Raw genomic sequence first — 15,918 nt, forward strand, 5'->3', positions numbered from 1 at the left:
GCTTGGAGAAGGCGGCGGCAATAGACACGACAAGAGACACGATGCCTCAATCCTCCCCCTTCACGGTTCCATTTTGCTGGCCCCCGAAACTAAATGGGCCCAGAAAAAGGAGGTACAAGGAGAAGGGTAACCAAGTGGGCTATCCAAATGGGAGGCGGATAAGAATTCGTTTTTTCCTCAACAAAGTAGCAGTCGCATAATTAGTAGTATAGGGCAGGATGGCAACGGTCGAATTTTTCACGCGCCCTGTGGCCGGTTAAGCGTTATTGCCTTATTGGCACTGGTACATCCGTACATGCCTTTGCAGCCTCACTTCACGTGAGTGCCACGTGAAATTGGGTGAATTAGAGGGATAAGTATTACTGGCCCTTTAATTGTGTTTAATTATGAGCATAATTATCATAGGATCAGGATAATCTTATACTTTCCATGTGTAAATATATCTCATTAGTAAAATAAATAGATTAATGTTTTTCAATAGAAAAGGAATTAAAAAAAACATATTAAAAATAGATTTGAATTTGAAGCAACACAAAGTAAAATTCTGTTTTTCAATTAAAAAAAAAAACTAAAGTTGGCTTCTATAACAAACCATGTCACTAGTCGTATAGTTAGTATTTTCGATAGAGTGGTTTTAAAAAATTCTAAATATTAGTGTTTTTATCATCCAAAAATTTAAATTTAAAATAAAAAAAGTTGAAAATAAACTTAGATTTAAAAATTTTAATCTTAGCATGTGGTTCTAGTTGAAACAATAATTTATCAATCTTCAAAGTTTATCTATGATTCAAAATAGAAAAATTATTTGTAATCTTGTTTCCTCATAATATTTTGTATTCATGAATATGAGATTTTTATTACGATTTAAATAATCGTATTAAATAACAACCTAATAAAATAAAATTAATGCTTTACAAATATCCTTTAATTAATGAAACAAATATCCTTCAATTAACAAAACATGAAAAAAAAAAAATAGAATAAGTTACTCCTTTAGGAAGACTATTGCTTTGAGAAAAAATATTACTTTTGAGAAAAATAGAGAAGAGAAGATAGAAAGGAAGAAGTAAAAGAGAAAAGTTTTATCTTCTTAATTAGTAATATCAATTAGTTTCGATGAGCTCGGCAACAACACAAAGAAGGCAAGATAAGGGAAAACATCAATATTCTTGCGGTACCAATAAAATCCTTAAAAATATAAAAAATATGTGATGCCAATAAAATCCTTAAAAACACACACACACAAAAATACGGTTGAGGGTTCTCTTATTGTTGAAAGAGGGCATGCTATATTTCTTACTTGTTGGAGAAGAGAAAGGAGAAAAAAAATAGAGCTCTTGTATTTGAGAAAACGAGAGGAAAAAATTATAGGTTTACGACCCGTGGAGAAGAGAAGGAGAAGGAGAAGAAGGAGAAGAAGGAAATGAGGAAAAAGAGAAAGAGAAAAATTAAAGAAAGAGATGAGCGAAGGAGTGACATACATAGCATGACTATAGCATGTGTAAGGAGAAAAGAGAGACAAAAAAAAATAAAAAAGAAAGTTTCATACAAATATTCTAATTCACTTTAAATTGATCAAACCCGATTAAATCTTAAACTTAGTTCAGTCATAACTTAATCAAATCAACTCTTAATCAATCCTGGTTTGAATCAACACAATCCTTATCCCAATACTTACATGTTAAATTTAACTCGACTTTGATTGAATTTTAATTTAGCACCGTAACTTCGTGTTCTATGATTTAATACATCTATTTTTTATTATATATTTTATTTTTAAAATTTAATATATTCCAAGTCGTGAAGGTCATGAGCTTTCCAAATATGATTAATTTCAATTTTCGATAACAAACCGTGATGAATCAACCAATCAAGTGACAGTGAGGACTTTCAAATATATAATTTTTTTTTTAACAAAATGTGTAAGGAGACGTTAGCACCCTACATCATTACAAGTAGCCAACTTGTAAAGATAAAGTTGAGAATCATGTTTATTTAGATATTCTACATGAATGATTTCTTCTATAAAGAGATTTATCAAAAGAGATAGATATAATTGGTTGGTAAATCTAAAAGAAGATTAAAACAACATAATGATTGCTATGAACAATAAAATTATTGTACTAAAATATATTTTAAAAATAGAAATACCATTAGGGAGGTCAATTTTATATGGAACAAAATTTAGCAGGTACTTATGAAGATTAAAAGTATCATTACACATTAATAATGATATTCCAACAACTGTATAATGTACATTACACATTAAATTTTAATTTTATAGAACTTATCATTTCATGCAGAATTCATGAACAAAGACCACGTTAATATGAAAAGAAAAGAAAAAAAAAAAACTTCTTCAGCAATTGGTCCACTCGGGCTACTACAATTCTTATACGACAACCAGCTTAAATTCTGAGTTGCACCAAGCTCCAGGAGTCGTCACTTGAACAACAGAATTAGCCGGTCATCAAGGATGCCAATCTTGAAGAGGTCTGGGAGTGTTTTATTGCTCGAAGTGTCGCTGCCAACCTTCGCTTGTGTGGTATGGAAGACATCACAAAGTTCCATGTACAAAATGGTCTACAATGACAACATGTGCCAAGATGAAGATGCATAGTTCTTTAATCTGGATTATGTGAAAGGAAAGCATAGGATCTTCTCTAGTACTTTTGCTGACCAGTATAGCGGCTTAGAGGAGCTAAACATAGAGAAATTTCTTCGCAACAATGATCTGTATGCGTCATAAGAGTGAAGCATGAATCATTTGAACTACTAACGAAGAGAAAGTAAATGATGCATTGGCAAATCATATCAACACTTTTACGATCATTGTTAACTTACAGTGCTTCCAAATAATACCAGCAATGTAGAGGTCAGATGAATTAAATGTGTATCGTGTAGCTTCAGTCAATCTGGATTAATCACTGCGATAGCAGAAAAAATGATCAACCAGAAACTTTAGGAAAGGAAAAGAAATGATGGGGCATCGTTGAAGGAATAGAAGCATACCATTTAAATGGACAGAGTGAGTGGGTGAAGTTACAAAATGTGCATGGCATGGATTTACTGTTGATCCAAGAGGGTGCGACTTCAAGTCTGAGCTGCCTTTTTCTTTATTGTTACAGGGCGAAGAAATTGTGTGCCTATCAACATTCACTACCTCTGAACTTACAGCATTGCTACTGGTTTGAATGGTTTTCAGGGTTGCTAGGGAGTCTGACTGATATGCATTTTTGTGGAAGGTTGAATTAAAAAAAAAATATCATAGGAATTAAAGTTTAAATCCAACAAACATCAGGCGAAACAAAGTCAACTTACATCTTCCATATCTTTGATATGCACAATAATAACTGTTATATCATCCGTACGGTTTTCATGCTCTAACCAAAGTTTGTAAGATTCAGCAGTAATTGCTGAACAGGCATCCTGAGGATCAGGAAATCTAGACACCTGAAGGAAAATATGACTCTAAGATGGATGAACTGGAACTATAAATAGTAATTAACTGAAATCTTTCAATACACAAGTTGTAGCAAATATCTATAGGCAATAGTATTAGATTCATATTCTGACATGTGGAAAAGAAAAATTGTTCAGTTCTCCAAATACTGGAGGAAATATAATACACATCTTAATAGTCTAAGAGAGATATACGAATTTGTTGAAGCCAGTCACCAAATACTTGGACCACATGGCCTTATGTAGTAACTGAGTACATATCCAAGTTCTGTTGAAGAGAGATTTACATGGGCACATATACTTGCACGGTCGTTTTTACTATAAGTTCAACTTCTTCCATAACATAAAAAAGTCTTGAGATTGACGATTCAAGGCCAGTGATCTCTTTGACGTTACGAAATCATGATATAGAAAACAAAACCTAATTGGGCGCTTTATGATTTTGAGATGAATGACAAATCAACTACCAAATTCACTATTTTTAGGATTGTGTCAAGGACAACATTTGAATTTTTCATCTAGAACTATAAATTGTTTATGATGACAATCTAAGAAAAATTGCACAAAGCACAAATAAGAGTTCCTTCTGAACCTATATCAAAACGTAATAGCAATTGCTTGTCATCTAAGATATATTTGCATTGGAAATGGAAGCCTGAAGTTTGGTTTTTTTCCCCAATGAACATTAACCAAAGTGCATGTGATATGAGGTAAAAATGTAGCCTACTGATCTCGGAATCAGTAAGTTCATTATTATGGAAGTTGAACTAAATGTAGCTTATAAGGCCAAGCCTCCATATTGGATAATCTGATACAAAATTGAAATGAGAAGAAGAGAGAAGAAGAAAATGAATGAATGACAATAAGACCCTTAGGATATCCTTATATTTGCTCAAGCAATAGGAGATTTTCTATGTTCTCTGTGTAAAAAGAGGGTGATAGCTAAAAGATATGGGATGTTAATTAAAGAATTAGTCAATGATGTTTTAGCATGTACAATTTCAAGTGCCAATTTTATTTTCTATTGTCTATATGGATTAATCACGAGTTGAAATTTAGGCAGAGCACTTATGCCTTGAGCTTATACAATCATATATTATGCACACTGCATCAAAAATGAAGTCATCATAATTACCACAAGCAAACATATCAATGATGACAGAGACATTTTAGTATGCTACTAAAATTTACAATTTCTGCTATTTTACCCATTTTAGTCAAACTCATGATAAACTTTCTATTGGTATTTCTTATATTCAACACATGTACCTTGAGGTGGAAAAGTAGCATATTCTATACATGACATCAAATTCAAATAAAAAAAGATAGTCCGGTATACAAATCTCCCGCCGATGCGAGGATGTTTTCGTGACTTGAACCCGTGACCTTAAGGCCACATGGCAACAACTTTACCATTGCACTCCCCATCATCAAATTCAAATAACATAAACATTAAAAATAGTCTTGTTGGCTAGTAGCCAGAATTAGTTACCATTGCTATTCTATAATTGTGGAAAATTCTAAAATAGAAGGAAGCCAAACAACTTTTGCAAGGTACAAATGCTCATGACATGCCCAAACATCACTCCTTTAATACCTCAAAATGGAGTAACATATTTCTTTTAGGAAGTCCTTCACTTTTACATTTTTAAATGAGTTACTCAGAGCAATTTAATGTAAAACATAATTCAGAAACAATAGAAGAGTCAGTGATTTATCGAACTGGATAAATTGACAAATGTGGTGAGGAATAGTAATGAAGGACCAATGTCAAGTTCAAGACTAGTATCATAGTATCAAAATGAGGGTTTATTAGTCCTTACATTCAGACCTTCACCTGATAAGCTAGGTCTCCATTTGAGTAGGGGAATGGAACTTGCATAGTAGTTTGTCAATTGATATATAGTAGTGAAGAGATTGTAATAGCGAATGACAATGAGACCATGAAGCAAATAAGAATTAAGCAAAGAGTATTACCATATCGACCACCACTTGACTCGATAGGAACTCAAAAATGCCATCACTTGCCACAACAAAGAAGAGATGGTTTGGTGTAATCTTCACAATCTTCACCTCTGGAATGGCAATCACCCCGATGCTCTCAGCGGTTAGGTCTCCAATGCTTCTAGTGAATGCTGTGCCCGGATACATGCCGTTCTGCACCCACAGCCTTGGTGGATCCCCATTCCCGTCCTCCTCATCGCCCCAGCTCTGGATGTCAGGATCCATCATCCCCTCCACTTGATCAACACACAACACTCTTGCACCGCACCCCTTCACCCTTTGATACTCATCCTTCCGGTATGGCGTCTGGTCACAGGACAACTCCTCGGCCACCTAGCAACCCCCACTCCAAACTCCGGCCACCGCCCTCGAATCCCCTACATTTGCAACATAGAGAGTATCACCGCTGACGAGGACTGCGATCGCAGTTGTGCCGCTCATCGAATAGTCGATCTCGCTATCGTGGAGCGCGGAATTGGTGGCGACGAAAGCAGAATGGAAGGCTTTCACGGGGTCATCGTGCAGACGAGCATCGCCGGCCAATAATTCCGTGAGCTTGTCGCGGACGAACTCGGCGCACTGACCACCGAACTGGCCGTGGCCGTCAAAGACGCCGAAGAAGTGGAGGTCGGGGTTGGCCTGGAAGTTGGTCCGGACGCAGAAGCTGTCCTGGTTCGCGCGGTCTAGGGAGCCCGGGTAGTGTCCTCGCTGGGTGAGGGAGGCGAAACGGAGGCAGACGCCGGCGGAGGGGACGGTCACGGTGCCGGCCGCGCCAGCCCGATTCGAGAACGCACGGAGGAGGCCCTGCGGCAAGCCGGCCTCATGGACCCCCGAAGGGGTCAGCGCCTTCGCCGGCGCCGTTGGCGGAGATGGATGAGGGACGGTAGCAGCAGCAGCAATCGAAGCCGCTCTGAAGATGGCAACGAGCGATCGAGGTGAGTAAAAGGTTCGATCACATCAAAAAGGTGTACCTCAACACCGAGATGAAATCGTCTGTCTCGAAAATGATGTGTCTCAAGTGTGCGGAAGGAGTGTGGAAGGTGTACCTCAACACCAGGTGGCGGCTTGACACGGTAGATAACTACCCTCGTCCCTAACGTCAATTTATCCAGGGTGAAGGTAAAGAACATGTGTACTGGAATCCCCAACAGTTCATGTGTGCGGAAGGAGTGCAGATCCTCGTCCGTAATTCCTGAGTTTTTTTCGCCGGTCCCGTGTCAAAATTGGCTATGACTAACCTTTCTATCTAGGTCGTCCCATCTAAAATCATAACCTAAGCAACATGAATTAAGAAAAATTATAATTAATTTTAGTCGGATTTTAATAATAATTCGATATGTAAATTACGAAAGAGAGACTAAAAATTACGGACCAGTATCTGGATTTGTACGGAAGGGACGAGCCTTCCGTTGTGTTTTAGAACTCGAAGGCTTGTTTGTTCGTTTTTACTTTTTTTTTTTGGTAATTTTTTACGATAATTTCTCAAAGACGCATCTAAAGTTATCGACTTTCCAAAGAAAAAAAAAACCTATCTAGATTTCGTCTTTCTCAAAAGCTGACCTAATTCTTATTTTACCTCATGCTAGCATTTACTTTTCTATTCCTTTCTTCTCTTTATTCTATTATCTTACACGTAAATATTTTATTCGTACAGTCAATACTAATAATTAAATTTTAATTTCAATACATGACAAACGGTTAAAATTATATCATACGTGAACTAATATATTTACTAAGTATACAAAGTCAAAAATTTAATGGATCTAAAGAACCTGATATCAATTTGAAGTCCAATTAGATTAGGAGAATTTGATCATTGGCAAGAAGCCCAAATAGATTAAGAAAGAATCTGATATCTAATAAGAAGTCTAATTAAATTTACAGAACATGACAACGGGTTAAAATTAAGATAAAACATCTGATAAGAAGACCTGATGGGTCAGATGACAGGTAAATGATTCTGCAAATGATAAGTAAGGTAAGACATTGGAGGAAAAAGATCAAGTGAGGATGAGTCTTAGTGGGACTGTAGGTGCTAGTTTAACTTAGATCCATTTTAGAAGTCTAAGTTAAGACCAAGACGAGATCCTGATCATGTCAGAAATGATCTAATTCATAATTTAATTATATATGCTAATGTTGTTTTGCAGGTAATTTTCTATATGGACTAACTTTGTTTTGTATGAACTCGAAGTAAAAAATCAAGCTGAGATGAATAGTATTTAGGGTGTCTTAGTGTCTTAGCTGATTGGAGGCGCCCTCAGTGAGGCACTGGAGGCGCTTTGTATAACTACCCTGGGTAGTTTTGATATAGTCAACAAATTTTAGTTAGGTTCTGTTTTGTTTAATCCTTGTGTTTAAGTGTGTAGGAGCTTAGGAACACAAGAAGTCGAGCGGAAGACGTAGCTAGCGAGAAGGATGTCATGGGAAGGGAGTCGACGGACTCAGTGCATCGAAAGGATGAAGTGCTGCGGAAGAATACACTAGCAGACGAAAAGGACTCGTGTGGCGATCCGAGAGACGAGAAGCCAGAGAGGAAGGCTGCTCGAGGAGAAGGCCGGAGTTGGGTGAGCCAATTCCGAACGGCCGGAGCATCACCCAAGCGAGCGGAGAGAAAAATGGTTAACAATGAAAGTTAACCATTTTCGGATGAACAGTATCAAAAGCGCTTTCAAAGGCTTGGAAGGCACCTTTGATGAATAGTGCGAAGGCGTCTTCCGGCCCATAGAAGGTGTCTTCGATGAACAGTGCGAAGACGCCTTCCAGCCCATAGAAGGCGCTTTCCAGTGATCGTTAGTGGAGATAAAGTTTTATCTTCGACGGATAAAACTTATTTCACGGAAGGCGCCTTGGACCATCTTGGAGGTGTCTTCCAACCTCGGATAGAGTTTTTCAAGGGGTATAAAAAGACCCCTGGAGGAAGAAAATAATCAACAACTTGAACTACAATTCTTGTAACACTTTCCTAGCATTTCCTTGAGCTTTTCAACTATTGTAAGAGACTTCTCCGCCTACAACGAAGGAGATCTTTTAGTGTCTTTCACTGCCTTAGATTAACAAACATCTAAGTTGTAAACAAGTAAAATTCTAGCCTCTTAATCTTTCTTTTAAGTTGTTTAGTTCAATTTTATTATTGTTAGATTTAATTGTGCTACTAATCAAGTCCAAAGATCGAGAATGAGTTAATTGATTTTAGAAGCAATTCACCCCCTTTTGTCAGCCCCGCTGCACCAACAAGTGGTATTAGAGTCAAATCACCTTAGAAGGACTAATCACCAACTGAAGCACTGAGACAATGACCGGACCGAGCATCTATCCATCGAAATTCGAGGGAGAATTCACAATATGAAAGAAACACATGGAGTTATTCTTTAAAACAAACTTTGAATTGCTTTTAATAATTAAATATGAATTTGTAGCTCCCAAGGACCCACAAGGAGGTGAAAAAGAGGAATATTAATGGACCAAGAAAGAGCAAGCAGACTTCATAGCATATGGACGAGCCGAATTCCATCTGCTGAGCGTACTACCTCCACAAGAAGTCAACAGAATCTGTTGAGTTTTAATTCAAAATATTCTCATTGTTTTTAGTCCCACATTGCTAAGCTAAGAAGCTTAGAAGGCTTTATATATGGAAGTCTTCCATGCTAGCTTAGTCAAGTTAAGGAGGACCTACACGCATGCGCAGGCCAAGCCCAAATCAGGTGGTTTCAGGGGGTTCGAGCCGGAAATCCATAAATCGGGCGCGACGCACGTGATTATTGCGCGCAGGGGGGGTGCAAATCCCCAGCTCGTGGGCCTCGCGCTTACGGGCGGCCCGATTCGTTTTTGCCTCTGGTCCGGTTTGGTTCTGTCCGCATGAGTCCGCGTGAGGAACGAGAAAGCGACGCACCCGCGCGTGAGAAAGCAAAGCGACGTACGCTTTGGTGCGTACACTGCTTCGAAGTGTATAAATACACTTCCTCTGCTCCTTCTCAATTCACTCCGAAAAAGCAAAGCATTCCCTCTGCTCTCTGCTTTCTTCTTCTTCAAGTTCTGAGGCTTGGTTCTGCGATATGAGGTTGAGTCCGAGTGCGGTTGTAGGATTTTGCCAGAGAGCCTCTACCGTGGGCGGCAATCAATTCTCTAAAGACAGTCGGCACGCCCGACGCTTCGACCGGAGATACACAAATTCCTAACCTTACTCTATTACTGTTTATTGCATGCTCGTCATTTATTGGTGCAATTATTACTGTATTAGTGTAATCAATTTTACTACAATTTTAGAGAATTGATTGTAGCATCAATAAACATGATAAACGATAGGATAACTGGGTCTGATGAGGCTAGAGCCCGACCCAAACGATTTTTCGGGCAAAACTTCAGACGTTGGTAATAACGGATGAAATTTTGGCTTACTACGCTAGGGCTATTCTCCGTTATAGAAACAGACCCTCCTTCGCCTAATGAAGAGGAACCTGCCCGTAGTGCTACCTTAGAGAGGTTTAAGCAAAGGGATTATATCTGCCATGGGAGAATCTTGTCTGCTCTCTCAGACGCACTATTTGATGTGTACTGCTCAACCTCTTCAGCTAAAGAGCTGTGGAAATCTTTGGATAAAAAATACAACTCCAAAGATTCTGGTTTAGAAAAGTACACTGTGGAAAAATTCCTAAACTTCAAAATGGTTGAAGGCAAATCTGTGATTGAGCAGACACATGAATTCCAAGTCCAAATTCATGGTCTTGCTGAAGGGGATATGTCATTACCTGAAAAATTTCAGGTCTTGTCTATCATCAAAAAATTACCTCCGAGTTGGGAAGATTTTGGCATGACTCTTGAACATCGGAGAGGTAAAATCTCTCTAGAAGATTTGATGATTGTCTTAAATATCGAAGAAGAACATCTGAAGCAATATAAAAATGATGATACAAGAATGCCTATGGATTTTATTCCAAAGGCAAATGTAGTAGTCTCATCTGACAAAAAGAAATTCAAAAATCAGAAAATGAAGAACAAGATGAAACCCAACTTAAAGGTTTAAAAGAAAATTGGAACCAAACCTAAGCCTTGCTGGGCATGTGGACAGGTTGGACATTATGTCAAATTCTGCCCTAAGCGAAAGGACAAGGAGAAAAACCAAAGCAATACGTCCAACATCAAGGCACAAGCAAATATCGTGACTGCTAGTGACGACACCAGCAATAGGTAATTGAAGACACTTCCGTGACCATGGGAAACCATTCTGCAGCCAGCGTGTTCGGGATAGGACAAGTTGACCTGAGGTTCACCTCTGGAAAAGTCCTGTCACTGCATGAGGTGCATCATGTTCCAGCGGTCCATCGGAATTTGATTAACGGATCAAAGTTAGTCCGTGCTGGTTATGAGTTGAACTTTAAATGTAATAAAGTTGTAATATTACATTTAGGAACCTTTATTGGAAAAGGTTAACTTAATGAAGGTTTATTTAAACTCAATGTAGAAAATGCTACCTTAAATAAATCTACTGATATTGCTTATAACATTGAGTCTTATGATATATGGCATGACGGATTAGGACATGTCAATTTTAATACCGTGAAAAGGATGATGAACCTTGACATGATTCCTAAGTATGCTATAAATGATAAGAAAAGATGTGAAGTTTGTGTGCAATATAAACAAACCCGAAAACCCTTCAAATCAGTTGATAGAAATTCTGATATTTTAGAATTGATCCATACTGATTGTTGTGAGTTTAACAGTGTAATAACGAGAGATCATAAAAGGTATTTCATCACCTTCATTGATGATCACTCTCGTTATTGTTATGTTTATTTGCTGAAAACTAAGGATGAAGCTTTAGATAAATTTATGGTTTTTAAATCTGAAGCTGAGAATCAAACAAACAAATCTATTAAGAGGTTAAGGTTTGATAGGGGTGGAGAGTTTACCTCGAACCTGTTTCAAAAATTTTGTCAAGATACAGGTATAATTCACGAGGTAACTGCTCCATATAGTCCTCAATCCAACGGTATAGCAGAACGGAAAAATCGAACCCTTGAAGATATGATTAATTCCATGTTAGGCAGCTTCGGGTTACCCAACTTCATGTGGGGGGAGGCTTTATACACTGCATGACATGTGTTAAATAGAGTCCCCATGAAGTCAAGGGAGAAAACCCCATATGAGCTTTAGAAAGGCCAGAAGACAAGTTTGAAATACCTTAAAGTGTGGGGGTGTCTTGCAAAGGTACTAGTACCTGAACACAGAAGGAAAAAAGCTTGGTCCAAAGACCGTAGATGGTATCTTCTTGGGTTATGCTCAAAATAGTATTGCATATAGGTTTCTGATTATTAAATCTGAAATTTCTAGAATAGATGCAAATACTATTGTAGAACTTCGTGATGCTATATTTTTTGAGGATATATTTCCTATGAAGACGAGAACACCTCAATCTATATCTGATAACCCAACTAGAGATATACCTGCTTCCGTAGAGACCTCATTATCCGTAGAAGGTATACCCTCCTCAAGTCACTCTAAACTAGATGAATCTAGAGAGTGTACAGAATTGAGAAGGAGCAAGAGACAACGTGTGTCTACGGATTTAGGCCAGGACTTTATCACCTATAATATAGAAGGTGATCCTATGACATATAGAGATGTTATGGCTTCTCCTGAAGCTAAGCACTGGAAAGAGGCCATTAAAAGTGAAATGGACTCTATTATCTCTAATGTCACTTGGGAGTTGGTAGATTTACCTTCTGGGTGTAACACTATAGGATGTAAATGAGTGTTTAAAAGAAAACTAAAACCTGATGGGTCAGTAGATAAATTCAAAGCCCGCCTAGTTGCTAAGGGATTTAAACAGAAAGAATGGATTGATTATTTTAACACTTATTCTCCTATTACTAGAATTACTACAATCCGAGTGTTGATAGCATTGGCATCCATATATCATCTTGAGGTTCATCAAATGGATGTCAAAACGACATTCCTTAATGGAGATCTTGAAGAAGAGATATATATGGATCAGCCTGAGGGACATGTAGTTTCTGGAAATGAGAATAAAGTCTGTAGGTTAGTTAAATCTCTTTATGGTTTGAAGCAAACCCTAAAGAAGTGACACGAAAAATTTGATAGAGCTATGCTATCGTTTGGCTTTGAAATGAATGACTCTGATAAATGTGTGTATGCTAAAATGAAAGGTGATAATTGTATTATCTTATGTTTATATGTAGATAATATTCTACTGTTTGGATCTAACCTTTCTATTATTAATGAGACTAAGGCTCTCTTAAGTGGTAAGTTTGATATGAAGGATATGGGTTGTGCTGACATGATTTTAGGGCTGAAGTTGACTCGATCAACTGATGGAATAGCAATTTCTCAGTCACTCTACATTGAGAGAGTATTAGAGAAATATGACTATAGCCAAGTTAAATCTGTAGTCACACCGTATGATCCTTCAAAAACTCTCCACAAGAATAAGAGTGGTGTGGCAGTATCTCAATTAAAATACTCACAAATAATAGGTAGTCTAATGTATTTAGTAAATTATTCTAGACCTAATATTTCTTTTGCTATATCGAAATTGAGCAGGTTTACCAGCTGTCCGGACAGAACGCATTGGGATGCATTAGACAGAGTACTCAGATATCTAAAAGGTACTATATCCTTGGGCTTGTGGTATGGGAGATTCCCTGCAGTCCTGGAGGGATATAGTGATGCTAGTTGGATAACGGACACTGCTGAGTGTAAAGGCGTTACTGGTTATGTCTTTACACTTGGAGGCGGTGCGGTTGCTTGGAGGTCTGTTAAACAGACGATTATAACCCGTTCTACATCTGAGGCAGAATTGTGTGCTTTGGATACCACAGTAACTGAAGCTGATTGGCTGAAGGGTCTTCTTTCTGAAATTCCCTTGATGATGAAGCCAATACCTTCTATTTCAGTACACTGTGATAATCAAACAACAATAGCTCAGATTAGAAGCTCCAAGTATAACCAGAAACAGAAGAGACATGTACGAATACGATTAAAGTCTATTCGTGAGTTAGTTCTCTTGGAGTGGTGTCATTGGACTTTGTAAGTTCAAAGGACAATATTGTTGATCCACTCACTAAAAGGCTTGATTCTGAGAAAATCAAGAGATCCAGTAAGGGAATGGGACTGAGGCCTGTCCTGGATTCATCTATAGCAACAACCCAACCTATCTGATTGGAGATCCCAAGAAGTAGGTTCAATGTGGTATAAACAAGCTATAAGAATGAATCGTAAGCATCAAATTGATTGAGATGTAATCTCATAGTCTCTTCCCTGGATAGATGCTTGACTGCTAGTAAGGATGAGCTTAGGAGCTCTTAATGAGTTCAAGGTCTTAATGACAGGATGCTTGCAGTACATCCTTGGAGAACTCACCTATGCAAGTGTAACTGTGGGACCGCAGTGTGGGGGGTCTAGGTAGACCTGACCACGGTTCGGAACCGCCGGTTCGACGGTTCCAGGCAGGTCGACCCTTAACCTTAACCGCCCAAGACGGTTACGGTTCACGGTTCGTCACGGTTCAAGATTAATATGTTAATAAAAATTAAAAATTAAAAATTAAACATTAAACATTAAACATTAAAAATTAGAAATTAAAATTTATTAAAAAAAGGGCTTGCACTTATTTAAGTTGCCTACGTATCCCTTTAGGGGAATCAAAGCCCACGTAGTTCTTTTACATTTTTATCCTTTTACATTTTCATTCACTTCCATTTCCTGTTCCTGTCGTATTTGTTCCTTCAGTATCAAAATCTTCAACTTCGTCATCTGAAAGTTGCATTCCTTGGATTCTTTTCTCCGCTCTGGTCCAATCGTCCAGTAATGCTTGGGCTTCCAATGAGTCGGGAGACAAAGTTGATCGTCGTTCATCTAATATGTTGCCGCTGGCACTGAACGTCTGCTCCACAGCAACAGTTGACACTGGACAAGCTAAAATTTCTTTTGCGATCACGGAGAGAACGGGAAAGCTTTGAGCCTTCTGTGACCACCACTTTAAGATATCGAAGTTTTCGCTATCTTCTTCATTAAAATCAAAAGAAGTCGTAAAATAATTCTCAAGTTCCTGTGTGAAACTTGAGGATCCCGTGGACGTTTTGTCCGTTCTTTTAATAAGAGTTGTGCTTTTGTAAGTTTTAAATTATTACTAGTAGTTTGTTGAATTTGAAATATTAATTTGTGTTCCATATTTTGCATAATATTGATTATAAATATCATATAAATAAATTCTAACATTATATATAATATTAGCTGGATCAGGGGAAGAAGAATCTTTAATTGGAATTAAAGCATCATAATATAAAGTTAACATTTCTTGTAAAACTTCTAATTTAAATCTAGGATCTAAAGCAAATGCAATTAAATATATTTCAGGAATTAAATAAAATATTTTTCCCATTTAGTTTTCATAACTAAGATGCAAGGAGATAAAGATTCATTATTAATATGTTCATTTAAAACTAATACTATATTAGAAAAATTTTCTAAAACTAATTGAGCGAATGGGATAATAAACAGGAAAGTTGTTCGGTTGCATCATTAAATACTTTTAAAATTTCACAAATACTACTACAAATATTCCATTGTTGTGAAAATAAATATATATTAGCATTAGTGTTTTGTGCAAAAATGAACATAATAATTCTTTATATTGAAATGAATCTTGTAATAATTGGTATGTTGAATTCCAACGTGTTGGTACATCACGTGGAAATTTTTAGGTCTCATTCCATTAATTTTACAAAACCTACCCATTGTTTCATTATAGATGGATGAGACCATAAATAAGAAATTGCAATTCTAATTGGTTTAATATAACTTTCTAAAATTTTAAACCATCTTGAACACATAAATTTAAAACATGGCATACACAACGAATATGAAAAAATAAACCTCCAATAATAGGTTGACAAACAAATTTTAGATCATCTATACAAGCGGTATTAGAACTAGCATTATCTAATGATATTGAAAATATTTTATGAGTTAAACCATATTCTTCTAAAATTAAACATAATAATTGTGCGATATTATGAGCATTATGTGATTCATCAAAAACTCTATAAGCTAATAATCTTTTTGGAGATTCCAAGAGTTATCGATCCAATGGCAAGTCATATCCATATACGAATGTGTTTGCCAATGATCACTCCAAATATCGGAACATAAAGAAACTTTATTATCTAATTTACTAAATTCATCAATTAAATTCTTTTCCCCTTGTTTTACTAATTTTTTAATTGTACGAGTAAGTGTAGTCCTAGGAACACGTTTAGCACATGGATTAAGAGATTCTTTACAAAAATCTTCAAATGTGCATTTAGATCCAAAACTAAAAGAAAGATGTTCTACGGAAACAAATTTAGCTAATGATTCTCTTAATTTATTATCCGAATATAAAAATAAACCGGAATCGGTACTACCGCTAGTTGAAGAAAATCTTGATAA

At 37.0% G+C, this 15,918-nt stretch overlaps 1 pseudogene; it reads right to left on the reverse strand.

Moving 5' to 3' along the window:
• Positions 1-2,270: 2,270 nt before the first annotated feature.
• LOC121978515 lies at positions 2,271-6,417 on the reverse strand (annotated as a pseudogene).
• Positions 6,418-15,918: the final 9,501 nt, after the last annotated feature.

The sequence above is a fragment of the Zingiber officinale genome, chromosome 4B, assembly GCF_018446385.1.
Source record: "Zingiber officinale cultivar Zhangliang chromosome 4B, Zo_v1.1, whole genome shotgun sequence".
Classification (NCBI taxonomy): domain Eukaryota; kingdom Viridiplantae; phylum Streptophyta; class Magnoliopsida; order Zingiberales; family Zingiberaceae; genus Zingiber; species Zingiber officinale.